The sequence below is a fragment of the Bos grunniens genome, chromosome 7 (genome assembly GCF_055505025.1).
Source record: "Bos grunniens cultivar Pamir isolate PY7600 chromosome 7, Bosgru_T2T1.0, whole genome shotgun sequence".
Taxonomy (NCBI): domain Eukaryota; kingdom Metazoa; phylum Chordata; class Mammalia; order Artiodactyla; family Bovidae; genus Bos; species Bos grunniens.
The window spans coordinates 92,147,141-92,154,262 of NC_141171.1; the positions used below are offsets into that span (position 1 = coordinate 92,147,141).

Consider the following 7,122-nt stretch of genomic DNA (forward strand, 5'->3'; position numbering starts at 1 on the left):
TAAAAACCTGCCAAAAGAAGGAAATGGTAGAAATACGTGTCTGTCTTCCAAGAGAAATTCTAACCAGTCACATGAGTTTGAGTACATGATTCATATTAACTATTTGGCAAGAAAAATAAAGTAGAAAATGCAAATACTTCCTGAAAAAAAAATTTTTAAAGGAAAAATCTCTTTAAATCTGGGTGTCAGAGCTCCCACAGATGAAAAGACAAAGGACATGCATTTACAATCAAATATTCCCCCAAACCCTAAAACTTATAATAAACTGTTACAATTGAGAATCAGCTGAAACAAGTGAGCAAAACCAAGAAACTCCACAAAAGACTTCAGACCTAAAGAAATGACAAATAATGGGATAAGAAGCATTTAATGTAATTAAATGAAGCAAGATACTGGAAGAATAATGAACAAGAGACGATAAAAATGACAAGGCAAGTATCACTACATGATATTCTTGCCAAAATGTTTAAATTAAGTTGAGTCGTGAGGAAACAATCAGACAAAGCCAGATTGTTCAACATTCTACAAGACAACTATACTTGATGTTTCAAAAATATCAGTGCTATGAGAGGGAAAAAAAGGATAAAAGGTACAATTCTAGATCAGGGTACCTTAACCTCAGCACTGTTGACATTTTGGGCTGGATAATCCTTCCCTGCAGAGGTTACCCTGTACATGGACAGTTTAACAGCATCTCCAGTCTCCACCCACTAGATGCCAATAGTTCTTTCTCCACCTCCCACAAGCCGGGACAACCAAGCACATCTGTGAACACTGCTAAATGTCTCAGAGGACAAAACTGCCCCATTGAGAAGCACTGTTTCTAGGTTAAAGATAGTAAAGAGAAATGATAACCAAATACAATGCAAGATTCTTGACTAGATCTTTGATTAAAAGAAAACTTTTATAATTTACAATTTGGAGACCATTTGAAAACCCTTAAACTTATAAATATTATAAGTTTATTACTTATAATATTTATACTTATTGATTTTAAAGAAGATACTATTATGTTGCTAAATTATTGGATTTCTTGGGAGATGTGTGCTGACTTATTATGAGATAAAATAAGATACTGTGAGTTGCAAATTGTAAAAACAATACATGTGTGAGTCTCTGTGTATGTTTCCATGTATGTGTAGAGAGCAAGTGATGTAAGTGCAAATGTGACAGCATGTCAACAATCATTAAGTTTAGGGAAAAAGGAGATATGTGTTTAATTCATTACACTATTCTTTCAACCTTATTCCAGATTGAAGTTTTTTTTTTTTTTTCAGACTGAGCAATAATATCCTATCTATTCTTCAAGGCCTAGTTTAAGTACCAAATTCCTTATGAAATTTTCCTTCTAGAATCACAGCTCACCTCTCTCAAAAACACTAACCATGCACACTAACAGAATGTCAAAGATGTACTTAAGTGATATTCTGACTCCAAATTATATGTGTATGGGTTCTCCTACATCACCAAGCAATTCTCTGACACTAGTTGGGTGTCCTAAAATTCAACTCAATTCTAACCCTATTTACCTGGAGATAACATCAGATTCCACGTGTTAAGAACTCAGTCCTATAAGACTGCTTCCTCTCCAACTTCAGAAACCAATGACCTCGGGTTCTGACCCACTGGCTATAGATTGATTGGAGGTTCTAACACTCCTTCTTGGGGTAAAGCAGTTCACAGTACTTACACATTTCACTGACCACATTACCAGTCTATTTTAAAAGGATATAAATAGCAAAAGCCAGATGTAAGAGCTCACACTGGATGAGATACAGGAAAAGGGCACAGAGCTCCCACGCTCTCTCTGGTTGTGTCACTCCCCCTGATTTCATGTTTTCTATCATCCAGAAGGTCACCAAACCCAGCCCTCTGAGGTTTTATGGAAGCTTCATTATATACACGTGATACATTAAATAACTGATCACTGGCAGTGGACTCAACCTCCAGTCTCCCCTAGAAGCAAGGGAACTTAGTTTCAACCCTCCAGTCCCATGATCGGTCCCTACTGGCAACCAGCTCCATCCTTAGGTGCTTTCCAAAAGCCACCCACTTAACAAACTCAAGTAGGGTTTTTCCAGCAGTTTTCCAGTAGTCATGTATGTATGTATGTGAGAGTTGGACTATAAAGAAAGTTGAGTGTCGATGACTTGATATTTTTAAACTGTGGTGTGGGAGAAGACTCTTGAGAGTCCCTTAGACTGCAAGGAGATCCAACCAGTCCGTCCTAAAGGAAATCAGTCCTGAATACTCATTGGAAGGACTGATGCTGAAGCTGAAACTCCAATACTTTGGCTACCTAATGCAGAGAGCTGACTCATTGGAAAAGACCCTGATGCTGGGAGAGATTGAAGGCAGGAGGATAAGGGGATGGCAGAGGATGAACATGGTAAATTGATGCAAAAATAAACAAATTTGACTAAGGAAATAACATTTGTCGAGTCAAAAAAGGATAAAACATCAGACAGCAATATTATGTAAACTGGGTGGAGATTTATAAGCACTAAAACAGTCTAGCATTTCTATATGACATTGATGACAAACAGTGTTATTGATTCTACAGTTTTTAACTTAATATACATTTAAAAAGTTTTAGAGGTAGCACTAAAACAGTAGAAATAGATGCATAGCTACCCACCTGGAAAGCAGGAAAAAAAAAAATCAACTAAACTTTATAAAATTAACCAATCCAATAGAGGGAAAAAAAAACATAAATCATACCATACAAATTTAAAGTGAAAAAATTCAAAACTGAAACAAGGTGATAAAATGTAAGTTATATTAACTTAAATATAATTAGATTAAACATTCCAGGGAAAAGATTAAGTATGCCAGGATGACTGAAAAACCTATCCCACCCCGCCATACGCCAATTAAAAAGACAAACTCTAAAACATGAGACTATAGAATACAAGAAGCAAAGTGGATGGGAGAAAATATACTAAGCAAATATGAACGTAAGAAGAGCTAACAAAGCTATGTCACTTACCAGCCAAATACCTATATTAGTGATAAAGAGAGTCAGTACATGCTATTAATAACTTAAGTAGGAAGGCACAATAATTCTTATAGTGAAAATCTAAAATGCAGATTCAAGATATACAAATTAAAAAAGAAAAAAAGAAGGAAAAGAACTCGTAGCAAAAATGTGTTACACTTGACAATGTAGAAGGAGATAGTAACACCTCTCTTAGTGATAAATGAATAAAGGTTAGGAGCAGCACCATACAGATTTGTAAACCTAAATATAATATTGCTTGCAAAAGCAACAGCCTGAGAATACACTTTCCTCACTTCACTCCCAACCCGCACCCCACATTCACCACCAATATACAGGAAAGATTTAGAAAACTGGATTATATACTAGGCCAATAGCAATTCTAAAGACATTTTAAAGAATCGTTATCATCCAGACTACATTTTCTGGCTACTACAAATTAGAAAAGAGTGACAATGACAAAAACTTAATGTTAGAAATTAAAGTTCACACATCAGAGATGAAATTATAATGAAAATTAGAAAACACAAGGGAAAAACATGAAAATAGTATATAACCCTTGTTGAAGCAAGAAAAGCAGCATAAATAAAAAAAAATACTTAAATATTTATATTAGAAAAAGTAACAAATTATATTAGAATCTAAAAAAAGAGGAAATAAAAGTGAAGAAAGTAATGGGAAAAAATTAAGATATTGATGAGATAGAAATCCAGGATTAAATAGGATCAAGAAAGCCAAAGTCACTTGTTTGAAAAGGATGATACAAAAACTTCTGGAATCCAGGAAACAAAGAAGAAACAAAAAATATTTAGAGTGAAAGAGGGAACATAATTCTCTATGCTGCCATAGAGATTAAAAGGATAAAAGAGTATCATGAAAATATGTATACCAATAAACCTGAATTGAGGTGAAATGGATACTTCTTAGAAAATTAGGAAATTACTAAATCTGACTCCCAGGAGAAAGAGAAAATTTGAGTACCATGGTGACAGAATAAGTAGTTTAAAATCTCCCCATTTCAGGTGCTCTCAGGAGAAAACCTAGTTGGAGGAGGGGCAAGTAGAGGAAAGGAAAAAGGGTAAACTGAGAACACGGTCTCAGGTAGAGTCTGACCTTGGCTTTATCCGGAGGCAAAGCTTGGAAGTGGGATCCCACAGCAGCTTCTCGAAGCAAGAAGCCCTGGCTTTTATGCCCTAGGGTTTATTGGCTGCCCCTGGGTAAATGGCTTAATATCCTACGTATCTCCAGGTGAGCTGACTTGGCTCGGGTCAGACAAGGCAAGTCCTCAGCAGCGACAGGTGTAAACCATTGGCTTCGGCACTCCAGCAGCAGATGGGAACCAGCCAATAAAGGCAATGTGAGCAGAGCTCTAAAAATATGTTGAGAGAAACTTTTGCAACACTCCAGTGCTTCCCAAAACTCACAGATGACGATCTGGAGCACTATGTCCGCTTGTGTGCCAGAAAAGATACTTAATTATGAAAGCATTACCTGGATGTTTGAGGTTACTGTATCTTTAGAGGGAATCAAAACAAATCCAACTCTGATGTTTCCATTAACTACAGAGAGCTACATCAGAAAATCAGTCCTGGTGATTTCATTTACAGGAGCATGCATGCTAAATCGCTTCAGTCACGTCCAACTCTGTGGACTCTATAGACTATATATAGCTCACCAGTCCATGGGATTCTCCAGGCAAGAATACTGGAGTGGGTTGCCATGCTCTCCTCCAGGGGATCTTTCCAATTCAGGGACTGAACCTATGTCTCTTATATCTACCTGCATTGGCAGGTGGGTTCTTTACTACTAGAGCCACCTGGGAAGCCTTCATTTACAGGCAGAAGAGCTTAAATTGACTAATAGGGATTTTGAGTGTGAGTTTAGCAGGTTGCATCTCTCCTATGACCCAGACTTCATGGTTACCTGTGTACCTGAAGGTCAAAAGGGGACTCCTTTATCTCAGTTTCAGGTGGGACCATGGAGGCTTCCCTAGTGGTTCAGATAGTAAAGAATCTGTCAGCAATGCAGGAGACCTGGGTTCAATCTCTGTGTGGGGAAGATCTCCTGGAGAAGAGCATGGCAATCCACTCTAGTATTCTTGCCTGGAGAATCCCATGGACAGAGGAGCCTGGTGGTATACAGGGTCACAGAGAGTCAGACACAATTGAGTGACTAACACTTTCACTATCTCAATTTCAGTTGAGACCATGGAGGTCAACAACAAAAGAATTGGTACAATGTCCCCTACATTCCAAAGACATATGTCAGACTTGTAAAAGTGGTGCCACCAAAGTGGCAGGGAGATGCTTCATTTCACACCCACAGACCAATGATGGAAAAGCTAAGTCAAAGCACGCTGGGAAGAGAAATATTTTTGCAGGAAAAAAAACCTGAGAATGGTGTAAATGTGTAAAGACTTTCCAAGCCCTCCCCTTGGGAGATGGGTAGAGGCTGTGTCCTCCTCAATTCAAGACCACAGAGATGGTTGTCAGGTGATTGCACAGAGGGTCTGTGTTGCGATCACTAGGAATGGGAACGTGGTGGGGTGGTATCTGACCCCCCTTTAGGAAATCTAAATGTGAGAGGCAGAGTGGCTATGAGTCCCAAGAACAGAGAAACAGTGAGAGGCAATGGAAGCAAACAGTCCTAGCGCCACCTGCAGAGGAAAGCCACGTGGTTCCAGAGGCTTGGCTGTGGGCCACAAGAGAAAGCCTAGAGCTATCTGAAGTGGAACTCTGGCAAGACAGCCACAAGCCGTGATGGGGCAATGGCCGCAGCAAAAAGAGTCTATATAAAGCGGTGGTCCCCAACCTTTATGGCAACAGGGTCTGGTTTCCTAGAAGACAATTTTTAGACTGACCAGGGCAGGGTATGTTTTGAGGATGATTCAAGTGTATTACATTTATTGTGCACTTTATTACTATTACATCAGCTCTACCTCAGATCATTAGGCCTTAGATCGTGCAGAAGTTGTGGATCCCTGGTACAGGGAACGTAGGAGCTGACTGGTGAGGTCCCGGGGGCAAATTCCCCCCCTTTCCCTCCACCTTGGGAGTTGCTATTGAAGTTTTCCCAAAGGGTTATTTATTTTTATTTAAGTCTAGGAAAAGTAGCTGAGGAGATCAAAAGGCCAGCTTTAAATGTTTCCCTAATCTGATGTATTGTGTCCTATAGTAAGCCCCTTTTATCTAAATCACTTTCTCATCTGGGTGAAACACTGAAGGGGCCCCAAACCAAAGTGGGGAGAGCGAGAGCTGGAGCTAGAAGACACTTTTGCACAGATCCTCTTCTTCTTCCGTGTGGGTACCCTCACCTAAAAACAAGGTAGGAAGGAGATCCTTCCGCGGCATACGTAAAGAGTTAGGCAACCGAGCCCCCATACCAGACATTTTGATTTTTCAAATAAGGCTCTTTGTGAGACTAAAACTTTAAAAATAAATAAAAGACCAACATAGGTTAGGATTTCATTTAAGGGGTAAAGAAGAAATTTCTAAGGAATGAGTTTAAAGGGTCAATCCGGTTGTTCAGTCTCTGAGTCATCCAACTCTTTGCAACCACATGGACTGGTGCACTCCCGTCTCTCCATCCTTCAGGTAAGAAAGGTGTTTCTTTTTTTTTTTTTTTTTTTCTGCTTATATCTTAACAGTTTCAGCTTTTTAAACAAAATACTTACTATGAGTTGAATTGTGTTTGCTTCCAATTCATGTATTAAAGTCCTAATCACAAATACTTTAAAATGTGTCCTCATTTGGAAATGAGGGGGTCTTCCCTGGGGCTTCCCTGGTGGCTCAGAGGGTAAAGTGTCTGCCTGCCTGCAATGCAGGACACCTGGGTTCGATCCCCCAGTCGGGAAGATCCCCTGGAGAAGGAAATGGCAACCCACTCTAGTACTCTTGCCTGGAGAATTCCATGGACAGAGGAGCCTGGCAGGCTACAGTCCACAAGATTGCAGAGAGTCTCACACAACTGAGCAACTTCACTTCTCATTTGGAAATAGAGTCATTGCAGATGTAATTAGTTGAGAAGAGGTCACCCTGGAGAAGGGTCGACCCCTAACTCATTATGACTGAATCTCTTATAGAGAAGGGGAGGTTTGCACACAGGCCCATATTCAGGGAGAAGAC

The 7,122-nt window shown here is 39.5% G+C and overlaps 1 long non-coding RNA gene across 1 annotated transcript in view; it reads right to left on the reverse strand.

Moving 5' to 3' along the window:
* Positions 1 to 4,230, reverse strand: part of LOC147369965 (uncharacterized) — a 191,156-nt gene extending 186,926 nt beyond the window's left edge. Inside the window, exon 1 of the long non-coding RNA XR_015168235.1 lies at positions 4,112 to 4,230. This is a non-coding gene — a long non-coding RNA (uncharacterized LOC147369965). The remainder of the gene's footprint in view (positions 1 to 4,111) is intronic.
* Between the last annotated feature and the right edge of the window lie 2,892 nt (positions 4,231 to 7,122).